Source organism: Lithobates pipiens, unplaced genomic scaffold (genome assembly GCF_037356315.1).
Source record: "Lithobates pipiens isolate NorthernLeopardFrog02 unplaced genomic scaffold, aLitPip1_a1.2 Scaffold_10, whole genome shotgun sequence".
In the NCBI taxonomy this organism is placed as follows: Eukaryota; Metazoa; Chordata; class Amphibia; order Anura; family Ranidae; genus Lithobates; species Lithobates pipiens.
The window spans coordinates 124825075-124839666 of NW_027507686.1; the positions used below are offsets into that span (position 1 = coordinate 124825075).

Below are 14592 nucleotides of genomic sequence, written 5' to 3' on the forward strand. Positions count from 1 at the left end.
CGTCCGTCCGTACGAAGGGTCAGACGAACGTGAGGCACGTCCGGAAGTGTTCAGGGACGCCACCGACAAGGAAATACGTGTCTCCAATGGCTGGGCGGGACCAGCCCGCACCAGTCATATAGGGAGACATCTGTGGAGAGAGCCCTGCATGTGCACAGACAGGGGTCCCTCCTACCCTTGTCGGGGAGTCGCGCAAAAGAGGCAAACAGCCCCCCACACACCACCTCCTCCACATAAAAGCGGAAGGACATTGGAAGCAATGTGCGGAGGGACCATAAAAGTGGGGGACAAGCATAAACCCGGGTCAGGTCAATGTGGGGATATGTCGCTACTGTCCAATACCTCCCCTGACCCCCAGAACGGGGATGGGGTGAAGGTGTGTGGGTAGAAGGGGGGGAGGAAAAAAAAAAAAAAACAAAAAAAAAACAAAAAAAAGGGGGGGGGGGGGGGGGAAAGGACAGGCGACCGATCCCAACACACCATTAGCTAAAAGAAGCCATTTGCTTAACCAAAGACAAGAATAAAATAACATCTTTTTCAGATTATTACATATACACATATAGCATGCATGTCCCGACGTGCAAACGCACGTCTTTATTCAAGGACAGACAGAGTAAATATATAGCTAAGAAAATATATACAAACAGCAAAAATGAAGTGATGACATAATTATACAATGAATCACAGAAAAATATGGTGTTCAGTTGCGAACACTATACCATGGTACCCTGTTTGGTTGTAATCATAATAATTAGAGATTATCAACAATTTATGAGAGGGGCATGGTCAGGGGGTGTTCCTAGACACTTACTAAAGAGTTAGAGAGGAGAAAAAGAGGGAACATAAAGGAGAACGAATTCCACAAATAGAGCATGAGAGGCAAACGGTTGTAAGGTCTAAGCATGAACCTGGGTAAACTCCACCATTAAGCACTATAATTTGTATGAACCTCTCGGCAATACCATACTGGGTAATTACACTGACAAATCTAGAATATGTTTAATACTAATCCTATTCGATAGATTTATTAAGTTGTATCTTGTCTCTCTATCAACAGACTTTCTCTGAAGAAGACCCTAGTGGTTGAAACGCGTTAGAACTATAAATTTATTTTTGCTGTTACTAATCTTATACAGTATATTTATAGTTAGGTCTGCTTAGTGTATGCCCAATTGTCATTGCAATTTTTGTATGTACAAGCTTGGTTCTATTTATATCTTTTTATTTTAAATGCCTGGGTGAAGCTCATGTTTTTACCACACAATAAAGTAATCTTTTTTATATAGTATGCTACGCTTACTGTTTATTGCTGCCTAAAAATCCCGTTGGTGGGGGAATTTGTTTTATTTTTCTGATTCATAGGGGTGAGCAGCACCCTTTTTGCTCTTGTTAGCAGTGTGTTCCTTCCAATACTATTGAAACTAGGTGGTTAAACACCCTTTTCCTTCTCTCGTCTTTCTTCTCTTTTCTCCATTTCTTTCTCTCTCTTATTCACTCTTCTTTCATACTCCTTTTTCTTTTCTTGATCTTCCCTCCCCCGCAATTGAACACTCAAGGGTTTAAACATGAGCTTGACTTAGTAGTATTTTGATGCGATTGAGATGTATATATATATACTCTGTTTATGTACACAATATGTCCACAGTAAATATGAATATGTTTCAAGGTCATGAATGGGACACTTTGATGTTAGGGTATGAAACTGAGTTTGAGAAGAACGATCGAGCTGACACAGAGATTACCACTCTCACTTTTAAATTGATGAAATTACTTGAGAAAAAATTAGCACTGTTCTGGCACATAAAATCTTTTGATAGATATAACAAGGAGAAAATTAACCCTTTGGGCCTTCGGGTCCAAATCTTTCCCAATGTAGATTCAATTAGTAGTGAATGCAAAACTGAATGGGAGGCAAACTTGAATGCTTGCTCACAGCAAATGATGGTTATCCTCACCAAAGAGTATACCAGGCAAATTGCATTCCTAGACAAAGAGATTTGTATCCTAGAAAAGGCCTTACAACCGTTTGCCTCTCATGCTCTATTTGTGGAATTCGTTCTCCTTTATGTTCCCTCTTTTTCTCCTCTCTAACTCTTTAGTAAGTGTCTAGGAACACCCCCTGACCATGCCCCTCTCATAAATTGTTGATAATCTCTAATTATTATGATTACAACCAAACAGGGTACCATGGTATAGTGTTCGCAACTGAACACCATATTTTTCTGTGATTCATTGTATAATTATGTCATCACTTCATTTTTGCTGTTTGTATATATTTTCTTAGCTATATATTTACTCTGTCTGTCCTTGAATAAAGACGTGCGTTTGCACGTCGGGACATGCATGCTATATGTGTATATGTAATAATCTGAAAAAGATGTTATTTTATTCTTGTCTTTGGTTAAGCAAATGGCTTCTTTTAGCTAATGGTGTGTTGGGATCGGTCGCCTGTCCTTTCCCCCCCCCCCCCCCTTTTTTTTTTTTTTTTTTTTTTTTTTTTTTTTTTTCCTCCCCCCCTTCTACCCACACACCTTCACCCCATCCCCGTTCTGGGGGTCAGGGGAGGTATTGGACAGTAGCGACATATCCCCACATTGACCTGACCCGGGTTTATGCTTGTCCCCCACTTTTATGGTCCCTCCGCACATTGCTTCCAATGTCCTTCCGCTTTTATGTGGAGGAGGTGGTGTGTGGGGGGCTGTTTGCCTCTTTTGCGCGACTCCCCGACAAGGGTAGGAGGGACCCCTGTCTGTGCACATGCAGGGCTCTCTCCACAGATGTCTCCCTATATGACTGGTGCGGGCTGGTCCCGCCCAGCCATTGGAGACACGTATTTCCTTGTCGGTGGCGTCCCTGAACACTTCCGGACGTGCCTCACGTTCGTCTGACCCTTCGTACGGACGGACGTGACGCAATCACGTCGTGCATTTGCGTCGGAAGTGACGTCGTTTCGGGGTCGCTTTACGACCTTCCGGGACGCCGGGGCGTTCACACGAGGTCGACCTGTTTAGGCGGCCAAGCAGGAATAGGCGGTTCCAGCCAATGGGTGGGCGGCCATGCCTGTGATGCAATCCCGGGGCACTATATAACACAGTACACTTGGCAGCATACATCAGCTCCTGTACACAAACAAGGACTCTCGTACCTTTGAATCCCTGGTTGGTAAGTCTGACTACTTGCTAACCTGGCTGACATGCCCCCATTTTACTTAAATAAACTTCTGAAAAACTAGCTTTTCTAACAGCTAGCTCGCTTTATCATTCTATTTATTCTTAGATGGGGGTGCCCCTATGGACTAGGAGTCATTGACCGTATCTGGCACTCTTCCCGGGATAGTTTCCCAGCTACTGTCTCTCCTTTTCCATTTTGGGAATCTTTTGTTCAGCCCAGCTATCCAGGTAACTGTTATCACTCTCAGTATAAACATGGTTTATCACATCTGAATGGTTTTTTTTTTTTTTTTTTTTTTTTTTTTTTTCTGTCACCTTTCACCAGTTCAACACTAGCATTTCCATGCATTTTCATTTTTACCTCTATCCGTCACTAGCACCCCTATGCACTCTTCCCATTGTCACTCCGATTTCCTAACATGTTATCCCTCTAATTTTTTTCATCACACCAACACCCACACTTTTCACCTCATTATTCACTTCACCTGCACATCATTCACTCACTCATTCACTACAGTCACCCAATATCGGGTTGTCATCACACACACTGTTCCTACCACATGTCATCTCACGTTTGTTTCCTTTTGATTTCAACCACGTTTGCTGTTTCTGTTCCTTCTTTTCAATATGTGTTTGCCTTCTGAGTTTTGTTTTCCTTTTCCCCCCCTTCCCTCCCCTTCCCCCCCCCCCCCCCCCCCTTTTTTTTTTTTTTTTTTTTTTTTTTTTTTCTTGGATGTGAATACAGATATCTGGGGATATTCCCTTTATATGCACACAAATCATATATAAGATATCTCCATACCCTATATGTGGGTCTATATATATATAATATAGAATATAAAAAACAAATATATAAATATATATGTCTAATTGCGACTATGTTGGGATTTTCATCACAGGCGTGACTTACCATACAGGCAGGCTGCCTACGCTTGCACCTATTCCCTACAACCTTTGTGGGGCATAGGGTTTTGTCGTGTGACCGCTCGTGAGCCGCGCCTCTGGGCTTCCGACCCTCACCCCACTGCTGGATTCTGTGGCGAGATGTATGGACCATATATTTTTTGTAACCAGTGAAGGACGTCTAAGCATGAACCTGGGTAAACTCCACCATTAAGCACTATAATTTGTATGAACCTCTCGGCAATACCATACTGGGTAATTACACTGACAAATCTAGAATATGTTTAATACTAATCCTATTCGATAGATTTATTAAGTTGTATCTTGTCTCTCTATCAACAGACTTTCTCTGAAGAAGACCCTAGTGGTTGAAACGCGTTAGAACTATAAATTTATTTTTGCTGTTACTAATCTTATACAGTATATTTATAGTTAGGTCTGCTTAGTGTATGCCCAATTGTCATTGCAATTTTTGTATGTACAAGCTTGGTTCTATTTATATCTTTTTATTTTAAATGCCTGGGTGAAGCTCATGTTTTTACCACACAATAAAGTAATCTTTTTTATATAGTATGCTACGCTTACTGTTTATTGCTGCCTAAAAATCCCGTTGGTGGGGGAATTTGTTTTATTTTTCTGATTCATAGGGGTGAGCAGCACCCTTTTTGCTCTTGTTAGCAGTGTGTTCCTTCCAATGGTATGAACTTTAAACCCATGACCACTGGTTCAGGTAACACCGCGGAGGGTCCCAGCAAACCTGGGGGTACTCAGCCTGCAAGCAAGGCTGTGATCCCAGTGGTAGCAGTGAACTCCGGTGATGCGGTTGTGAGCCAGGGTCAGAGGGTGAAACAAATCCAGGATGGCGTGATGGACTCTAAACCTATGGGCTCAGGTAATACTGTGGAGGGTCTCGGTAAACCTGGGGGTTCTCAGCCTGCAAGCAGGGCTGTGGTCCCGGTGGTAATGGCAGACTCCAGTGAAGCAGTACCGAGCCAAGGTCTGAGGGGGAAGCAAAACTTGGTAGTACAGCTTAAGAGACTAGAGGAAGATAAAAAGACAATGAACTTACCTTGTCAACCCCTGGTGAACCCAGCCGGTGTTTGCGGGCAGGGCACGCCGTCAGTGGCTTTGTCGGCTGCCGCTGCTGCAAGCCGGTCCCAGGGCAAGGGGAAAGGACTTAAGGGTGAGGGTGGGAAAAAGGTTCAAGCCAGCATGGCCGTTGCTGTAGGAAATACAGTAGCGGCCAGCAGTAAGGTAATGGCGGCACAGCTTAGTGAGACGCCGTCTTCCCGCGTTGGGAGAGGAGGTGGTGGCAAACAGGAAGTGAACGAATGTTTGGCGGGAAAGACTGGCGCGGTTTCTATGGGCGGGAAAGCTGTGGTCGCGCCGGAAGTGACGCGCTGCCCGGAAACGGAAGTCGACCGCATGGAGCATTTCCGGTCGGTGACTTCCGGCAGAACGGCCCAGCGGGAGGAAGTGGGTGGAGTAAGTGATGCCTGTATGGAGGAGCCTGATAATTTTCAACCTGGCCAGGTGTCAGCTTGGGGTGATTGTCCTATGGGCGATCTAGGGGACAACAGTCCGGCAATGGCTTATATCAGACATCTGGAGGAGTCCCAGCAGAACAATAAGGGACAGGTTGAGGTGGATTCCTGTGGGGCACATACGGAGGTGGGTGAGTCGGACAGCCTGGATGCTCTCATATGTGACCAGCCATTAAATGACTTGGAGGTGAGCTCTCCAGTAGTCCGGCAAGAGAATATGGAGGTAGAAGGTGATAGACAAACTGAGGAGGTTGGTGCCGCTCATTCAGGTCCTGTGGAGGGGGTGTCCTCCCCCAGGCCTGTTTTAAGGGGTTCACCGGAGGTCAGGCTCCTAAATGCGCTAGGGGAGAAGCGCTCTTATGCGAACGTGGCTGGTTCAAATGTGTCTCTGGACCACCTGTACAATCAGTTTGGTGCCGGTAATTTTCGTGTCCCCCCGACTGACCAATTCTCCGGAGCCAATTCGTGGTCTCGGGGTACAGGTGGTCCAGAGCGCAAGCGCCGTAATGTGGTGCAACTGAGATGGGAGGGAGTGGGTCAATGCCCCAGTAGAGGTCAGGTAGTTGACATGGTTTTGTCATTGGGCATCAAGGTCAGCGAGATCTTTGCGGTCATTCACCCCGCGGGATCTCCTGATTTTGATCTAAGCTTTACCAATGTTGTGATTATGGAAATTTTCATCACTTCCTTTGGCCTGATTAGGGGGACGGATCCCTGGAAAGGCTTCAGGATCATCCCTCTGAGTCGGCAGGAAGATGTGAAGAGTCTAACAATTTTGGTGAGGAACGAAAGTTTGCCGCCAGAGGACATTGCGACATGGCTAAGTAGGCATGGTCAACTGCAGTGTCCCCTGAGCAAGAGTTTAGATGAGCGCGGGGTTTGGACTGGGGCGTGGAACACCAGGATTCGGTTGCGGAGAGCTGGGAATACGGTAGCACATGTTCCCGGTAGTGCGTTTATTGGAAGAGACCGAATCCTGGTGTTCTATCCAGGACAACCCAGGCGATGCTTTAAATGTGGATGTACCCATCTAAGTGCGGACTGTACAGTAGTGAGATGCATAAGGTGCAACAAGTTTGGTCACTCTGGTGAAGCTTGCGGCCTGATTTGTTGTAACCTGTGTGGACAAATGGGTCACCCCTTTAGTAGGTGTCCTAAGGCCTATAGGGGTGATGGCCCGTCTGGTGGTCAATCCAGAGGGGAGCCCCCCCCCCAGGCCCGGAAGGGGAAATGTGGGTGAAAGACAGAATGTGGCCGAGGAGGCGCGGAGAGAACCTTCAGGGGCAGCTAAAACTCCTCTTGTTGAGGAGACCCCTGGTACTGCTGATGTGCCTGTAGATGGGGGGTCATCTGAATTGAATGTACCAATAGAAGGTGTAGCTTGTCCTGAGGTTGCCTCTACAGCGAAGGTTTCTTGGGACAAATGTATCTCTCCTGCTCTTCCTCCTGCTGGGAGTACCCCAAGTGGCAAAGTGCTGGCCCGTCGGGGACGGAGTCCGGCAGGGGGGAGGGGAGGAAGGGTTCTGAGAAGAGGGTCGATACGTCAGAAGCCGGAACCAGTAAGGAGCTCCTCCCGGAGTAGGAGCCCCCTTAGATCTCCTGGCCCGGCTTCTCTCTCTCCGTGTCGTCTTCCAGGTAAAGGGGTTGAATCCTCAGATTCATCAGTATCGGGGGATGAGCCAGGGAATAGTAAGGTGATGGAAGTGGAGGTTGGTGCAGCTCAGGATAAAGAAATAAGGGAAGGTTTGGGTGAGGAAAAAGGTCCTATACCTGGTTGTAGTAATAAAATTATTGGTAAGAAAAAGAAGAAAAAGGAGCGTAGTGACTGGGATAAGGTCTTTGACAGTATGTTTGATGACCAAGTACGGGATCTTATTTTGCCTCCGTTATGTAAGCAAAGTGGCGCTAAGTAATTAAGTTAATGTTAAATTACTTTTGTTATGTAACCTTGTAAAGTTTGTTATGTCATAAGTTATGTTTGGTAGCAGTCAAATTTAATAAAAACATCCACCTATATAGCAAACTATCTTGCTCGTTTTAAATAGAGCTTACAGTCAGCGGTAGGAGCTTGTGCGTGCTGTCTGCGTGCTCTGAACCCAGTATACACCGCTATATCCACCTATATAGCAAACTATCTTGCTCGTTTTAAATAGAGCTTACAGTCAGCGGTAGGAGCTTGTGCGTGCTGGCTGCGTGCTCTGAGCTCTGAGGACTTCCAGAGTGGTGGAGGAGGACAGGGAGCTGATGGCGTCGGTCAGCCCAGGCCAGGTGCCTGTTTCTCGGCCTGAGGAAAGGCGTGGAGCCCTGAAGCTCCTGGAGTTCGTTGAGGAGGAGAGGCTGTACTTGGAAAACCAGCTTGACTTGGTTGACTGGTCTCTGAGACAGCCAGGAGAAGACGTGGAGAAATCTGCGGAGAGGAAAAGAAAAGCCCAGAGCTTAATGGTAAAGGCTTCTCGCTGTTACTGCGAAAAAATGAAAGTTTTGGCCGAGCTGAGGAATAGACGCGACAGATCAGGTATCAAGAAGAGAACAGAATTCAAGCCTGTCATAGATGGACTGAAAGAGCAGTGTAACATGCTTGGTGAGCTTTTATCAAATCTAATTGACAGTGCCTCAAGCGAAAAGGACTTTCTGTTGAGAATAGATAAAGTTATGAGAGTGGCGTGCGATGAGGGCTCTCAAGCGGTAAGACGCCGCAACCAGCGTCTATCACAGGCGGCGGAGCCCATGAGAGAGGCGGAGGAACCCACAAGTGAGAGTGCACAGACAGATGGAGGAGAAAAGCAGAAGGTTGTGTCCCCGGAAAAGATAAGGACCAAGGCAAAGACAGAAGGTGACATGAGAGACTCTATCCCAGTGACTAAGGGCTTAGGTAGCGCTACAGTGGGTCCCGGCAAGCCTAGAGGTTCTCAGCCTGTTGCCAGGGCTGCAGACCCGGTGGTAGCTGTGGACGCCAGTGGTGCAGTGCCAAGCCAAGGTCAAAGAGGAAAGCAGAGTTTAGTGGTACAGCTGGAAAGACTGATGGAGACTAAAAAAGCCACGGACTTACCTTGTAAATCCCCAGTGAACCCAGCCGGTGTTTGCGGGCAGGGCATGCCGTCAGCTGAGTTGTCGGCTGCCACTGCTGCAACCCGGTCACAGGGTAAGGGGAAGGAGCTCCAGGGTAAAGGTGGACAAAAGACTCAGGTCAGCCTGGCTACCTCTGTAGTAAACACAGCGGTGTCCAGTAGTGAAGCAATGGCGGGACAGCATGGAGGGACGCCGTCTTCCCATGCTGACACTAACAATCGTTTGGCGGGAGAATTTGGCGGGGTTTCTGTAAGGAGGAAAGCTGCGGTCGCGCCGGAAGTGACGCCAGGGCCGGAAGCGGAAGTTGGCCGCGTGAAGAACGTCCGGTCGGCAGCTTCCGGTATAGCATCCGAACGGGAGAACGTTCGTTCAATCCGAACGGGAGGAAGTTCGGTAGCATCCGAACGGGAGGAAGTGAAAGCTGGCCGTGTGAAGAACGTTCGGTCGGCAGCTTTTGTAGTATCCGAAAGGGAGGAAAATGAGTGTATGGAAATCTCGGACAATCTACCCCCTAGACAGGTGTCAGCATGGGGTGATTGTCCCATGGGGGATGTAGATGAGGCTGACGATCCAGCATTGGTGTTTATTAAAGGCTTGGAAGGGTCACAAAATATACAAGTGGACTCATGTGGGGCTCATGAGACTGCAGAGGAGTCGGATGGCCTGGATGCCCTTCTCCGTGACCAATCGCTAAGTGGTCTGGTGGAGGGTCTCCCGGAGGTCCAGCAAGGAGGTATGGAGTTGGAGGAAGGTATTCGGGGCTTGGAAGCTGGGGTGGCTCATCCGGATCCTAAAGAAGGGGTTTCTGCCCCAGGATCTGTTTTGAGGGGTTCACCGGAGGCCAGGCTCCTGAATGCCTTGGGAGAAAGGCGTTCTTACGCAAATGTCGCAGGGGCGAATGTGTCTCTGGGCCACCTGTATGACCAGTTTGGGGCTGGTAATTTCCGTGCTCCCCCGGCTGGTCAACCTTCTGGGGCCAATTCGTGGTCTCGGGGTGCGGGTGGCCCGGAGCGCAAGCGCCGTAATGTAGTACAGTTAAGGTGGGAGGGGGAAGGTCAGTGCCCTAGTAGGGGCCAGGTGGTTGACATGATTTTATCACTGGGAATTAAAGTTTGTGAAATTTTTGCGGTCATCCACCCTGCAGGGTCTCATGATTTTGATTTGAGTTTCACAAACCTAGTGGTGATGGAGATTTTTATCACCTCTTTTGGGTTGATCAAGGGGACTGATCCCTGGAAGGGTTTCAGGATCATCCCCTTGAGTCGGCAAGAAGATGTGAAAACCCTCACTATTCTGGTGAGGAATGAAAGCCTGCCCCCGGAGGACATCTCAACTTGGCTGAGTAGGCACGGCCAATTGCAGTGTCCCCTAAATAAGTGCCTGGATGAGTGGGGAGTTTGGACCGGGGCTTGGAACACCAGGATTCGGTTACGGAGAGCCGGTAATACGGTGGCGCATGTTCCCGGTAGTGCATTTATCGGGAGGGACCGAATCCTGGTGTTCTATCCAGGACAACCCCGGAGATGTTTTAAGTGTGGGTGTCCAACCCACCTAAGCGCAGATTGCACAGTTGTTAGGTGCATAAAGTGCAACAAATTTGGCCACTCAAGCGATGCATGTGGCCTTATCTGTTGTAATCTGTGTGGCCAAATGGGTCACCCATTTAGCAGGTGCCCTAAGGCCTACAGAGGTGATGTTCCACCTGGTGGTCAACCCAGGGGGGAGGGACCTCCCCCTGGGCCCACAGGGGGAAATGCTCAGGGTAATCAAAATGTGGTGGGGAAAACCAAGGAAGCACCCCCTAGGGGAACTGATGCTGAGGTGACCCCCGATGCTAGCAAAGTACCCAGGGGTCAAGGCCTGTCTGTTAACGAAGCCCCAATGGAAGGTGTAGTCGGTCCCACTAATGAAGGTCCCTTAGGGAAGAGTCTTCCTGCTACTTCTCCTCGTGCTGGGGGTGCTCCATGTAGCAGAGCGTCTCGTCGTGGGCTAAGCCCGGTGGAGGAGAAAAGAGGGAGAGTGGTGAGGAGGAGGTCAGCAAGGAGGAAACCGGCACGGGTAAGCTCCTCGCGGAGTAGGAGTCCTCTCAGATCCCCCAGTCCGGTTCCTTCCTCTCCATGTCGCCTTTCGGGTAAGGGAGTTGAGTCTTCGGCCTCCTCGGTGTCTGGAGACGAACATGGGTACAGTAAAGTAGTGAGTAGGTCTGTTGAAACGGCTCAAGGGGAAGTGGCGCAAGAAGTCCCGGGGGATGATGGTGGTCCTGATCCTAATAGTGGTGGTAAAGTTCTTGTTAGGAAGAAAAAGAAAAAGAAAGAACGTTATGAGTGGGACAAGGTTCTTGACAGGATGTCAGATGACCAAGTACGTGATTTGGTTATGTCCCCCCTGTGTAGGCAAAGTGTTGCTAAATAATTAAGTTGTAGTATTGTTTGGTTTGTTTGTAAAGTGATTTGTAAAGTTTGTTTGTAATATGTTATATTGGTAGCAGTCATTATCAATAAAAAATATCCACCTATATAGCAAACTATCTTGCTCGTTTTAAATAGAGCTTGCAGTCAGCGGTAGGAGCTTGTGCATGCTGTCTGCGTGCTCTGAACCAGGTATACACCGCTATATCCACCTATATAGCAAACTATCTTGCTAGTTTTAAATAGAGCTTGCAGTCAGCGGTAGGAGCTTGTGCGTGCTGTCTGTGTGCTCTGAACCCAGTATACACCGCTATATCCACCTATATAGCAAACTATCTTACTCGTTTTAAATAGAGCTTGCAGTCAGCGGTAGGAGCTTGTGCGTGCTGTCTGCGTGCTCTGAACCCAGTATACACCGCTATATCCACCTATATAGCAAACTATCTTGCTCGTTTTAAATAGAGCTTGCAGTCAGCGGTAGGAGCTTGTGCGTGCTGTCTGCGTGCTCTGAACCCAGTATACACCGCTATATCCACCTATATAGCAAACTATCTTGCTCGTTTTAAATAGAGCTTGCAGTCAGCGGTAGGAGCTTGTGCGTGCTGTCTGTGTGCTCTGAACCCAGTATACACCGCTATATCCACCTATATAGCAAACTATCTTGCTCGTTTTAAATAGAGCTTTCAGTCAGCGGTAGGAGCTTGTGCGTGCTGTCTGCGTGCTCTGAACCCAGTATACACCGCTATATCCACCTACATAGCTCTTCTCTATTTGAGCCATCTGCCATCTGCAGGAGTTAGTGGAAGTTGTGTGTGCCTCCAGCACAATATACACTACCCAATTGCTGTTTTTCCCAACTCCCTTCAGGCCATGTCTGGAAGGCCAGCAAGGAGAGGCAGACAGGCGCGAGCCGATAAAAGAGGGCAAGCAGGCTCTGTGTCTAGAGACAACAGTGCTGGTCATGGACATGGTGCATCGTTATCATCAGCACGTGGCCATGGGACACGCTTGTCCTTCTTTTCGGCAGCTGGACATGTTGAGCCGCAACATGCCAATGACTTGGTAGAGTGGATGACCAAGCCCTCTTCATCCTCCTCATCCTCTCTCACCCAGTCTCAGGGTACTAGCAAAGCAGCTGCCAACGAATCGTCTTCAGTGACTCCTTCCCTAGACCCACCAAGTCCTCCTGAGGAGTCTCCTGAACTCTTTGAGCACAGTGTTGGGTACATGCTCCAGGAGGATGCCCAGTGTTTTGTAGGCTCTGATGATGATACTCAGCTAGAAGAAGGCAGTAGCGTGAATGCAGAGAGAGGGGATGCTCAAGAAGGACAGCAATCTGGCAGTCATGTTCCACAAGCTGCAGCATACTGCCAGGTTTGCTCCAGCGATGAAGAGGGAGGGGATGATGAGGGCACTGACTCCACGTGGGTGCCTGGTAGGAGAGAGGAGGAGGAGGAGGCACATGTCCAACGAGGCAGGATGCCCTCCGGGGGCAAGCTTAGGGGCAGCACACCGACTGAATCACACCGCAGAGCTCCGCCTGTGCAGGGCGCTGCCTCTGCGCGTTATTCTAAAAGTTCTTTGGTGTGGGCCTTTTTTGAGACGAGTGCATCAGATCGCACCGCTGCTATTTGCAACATATGTCTCAAGCGTATCTCGCATGGCCAAAACATCAGCCGCTTGGGCACCACATGCTTGACCAGACATATGTTGACCTGCCATGCAGCTCGTTGGCAAGCGTACCTCAAAGACCCACACCAAAGAACAAAGCGGACCTCTCCTTGCTCCTCATCAGCTAGGATCTCCAACCCCACTAGACCTTCAGTCCTCTCTGAAACCTGCTCTGAGAGGAATGAAGGTGTAGAATTAGGTGTGTCACAGCCAAGTGCTTCCGGGCACTCTGCTAGCAGTACACCCACGTCTGATTATAGCAGGCAAATGTCCCTGCCCCAGCTGCTGGACTGGCAAAAGAAGTTCACTCCCAGCCATCCACATGCCCAGCGGTTGAATGCTAGCTTGGCTAAATTGCTAGCACTTCAACTGCTGCCTTTTCAGTTGGTAGACTCGGCCCCCTTCCGTGAGCTTGTACAATGTGCGGTTCCTCAGTGGCAGGTCCCCAAACGCCACTTTTTCTCACGGAAGGCGATTCCGGCTCTCTACCGGCATGTGGAAGGCAATGTCCTTGCCTCGCTGGACAGGGCGGTCAGGGGTAAGGTGCATATTACTGCTGACTCATGGTCCAGCAGGCATGGACAGGGACGTTACCTGTCTTTCACGGCCCATTGGGTCACTCTTCTGGCAGCTGGGAAGGATGCAGGACAAGGTGCAGTAGTGTTGGAGGTTGTTCCGCCACCACGCCTCCAAAATGCTACTATTGGTTGTGACACACCTCTCTCCTCCACCCCCTCCTCTTCTTCTTCCTCCATGGCCTCTTCCAGTGCTCTGTCCGCAGAACCAGCGGTGCTCCATAGGCGTTCCAGGGGCTACGCAAGTACGCAGGCAAAACGATGCCATGCTGTGCTTGCGCTGGTTTGTTTGGGGGACAGGAGGCACACTGGGGCGGATGTTTTGTCAGCTCTGCAGGGGCAGGCCATAAGGTGGTTGACGCCACGCCAGCTTAAGCCAGGAATGGTGGTTTGCGACAATGGCACCAACCTCCTCTCCGCCCTCCGACAGGTACAACTGACCCATGTGCCCTGTGTAGCTCATGTCCTTAACCTGGTGGTGCAGCGGTTCTTGGGCAGGTACCCGGGCTTACAGGATGTCCTGAAGCAGGCCAGGAAAGTCTGTGTGCATTTCCGCCCATCATTTAATGCCTGTGCTCGGCTGGCTGAGCTCCAAAAGGAATTGAACCTGCCCAAGAACCGCCTTATATGTGACATGCCCACCAGGTGGAACTCAACGTTGGCCATGCTGCAGCGGCTGCACACGCAGCAGAGGGCCATCTATGAGTACCTGTGCGACTACGGCACCAGGACAGGGTCAGGGAGCTCAGTTTTTTCTCACCACGCCAGTGGGGCATGATCAGGGATGCATGCACTGTCCTGTCACCGTTTGAGGAGGCCATAAGGATGGTGAGCAGTGACAGTGCATGCATCAGTGACACTGTACCTCTTGTCCACCTCTTGGAGCATACGCTGCGTGGAATAATGGACAGGGCACTTGAGGCAGAACAGAGGCAGGAAGAGGAGGACTTCCATGCCTCTCAAGGCCCCCTTTATCCAGACAGTGTTCCTGCTGTGCCACCCATCACACAGGAAGAGGATGAGGAGAAGGAGGATGATTGTGTCAGCATGGAGGTGGAGGCTGGCACTCAGCATCAGCAGCAGTCTTGTAGGGATGATTTATAGTCCCAAGAAACATGTGGACTTGTACGTGGCTGGGAGGAGGTAGCTGCGGATCATGTTGTCCTTAGTGACCCAGAGGACTCCAGCCTGAATGCCTCAGCTAACCTATGCTGCATGGCCTCCCTGATCCTGCAAAGCCTGCGGAAGGATC

At 49.2% G+C, this 14592-nt stretch overlaps 1 long non-coding RNA gene across 1 annotated transcript; it reads left to right on the forward strand.

Annotated features, from left to right (window-relative positions):
- Window positions 1-2595: 2595 nt before the first annotated feature.
- On the forward strand, window positions 2596-4219 carry LOC143942159 (uncharacterized). The gene is made up of 3 exons (XR_013264724.1): window positions 2596-3162; window positions 3277-3398; window positions 4070-4219. It is a non-coding gene; the product is annotated as an uncharacterized LOC143942159 (long non-coding RNA).
- Window positions 4220-14592: the final 10373 nt, after the last annotated feature.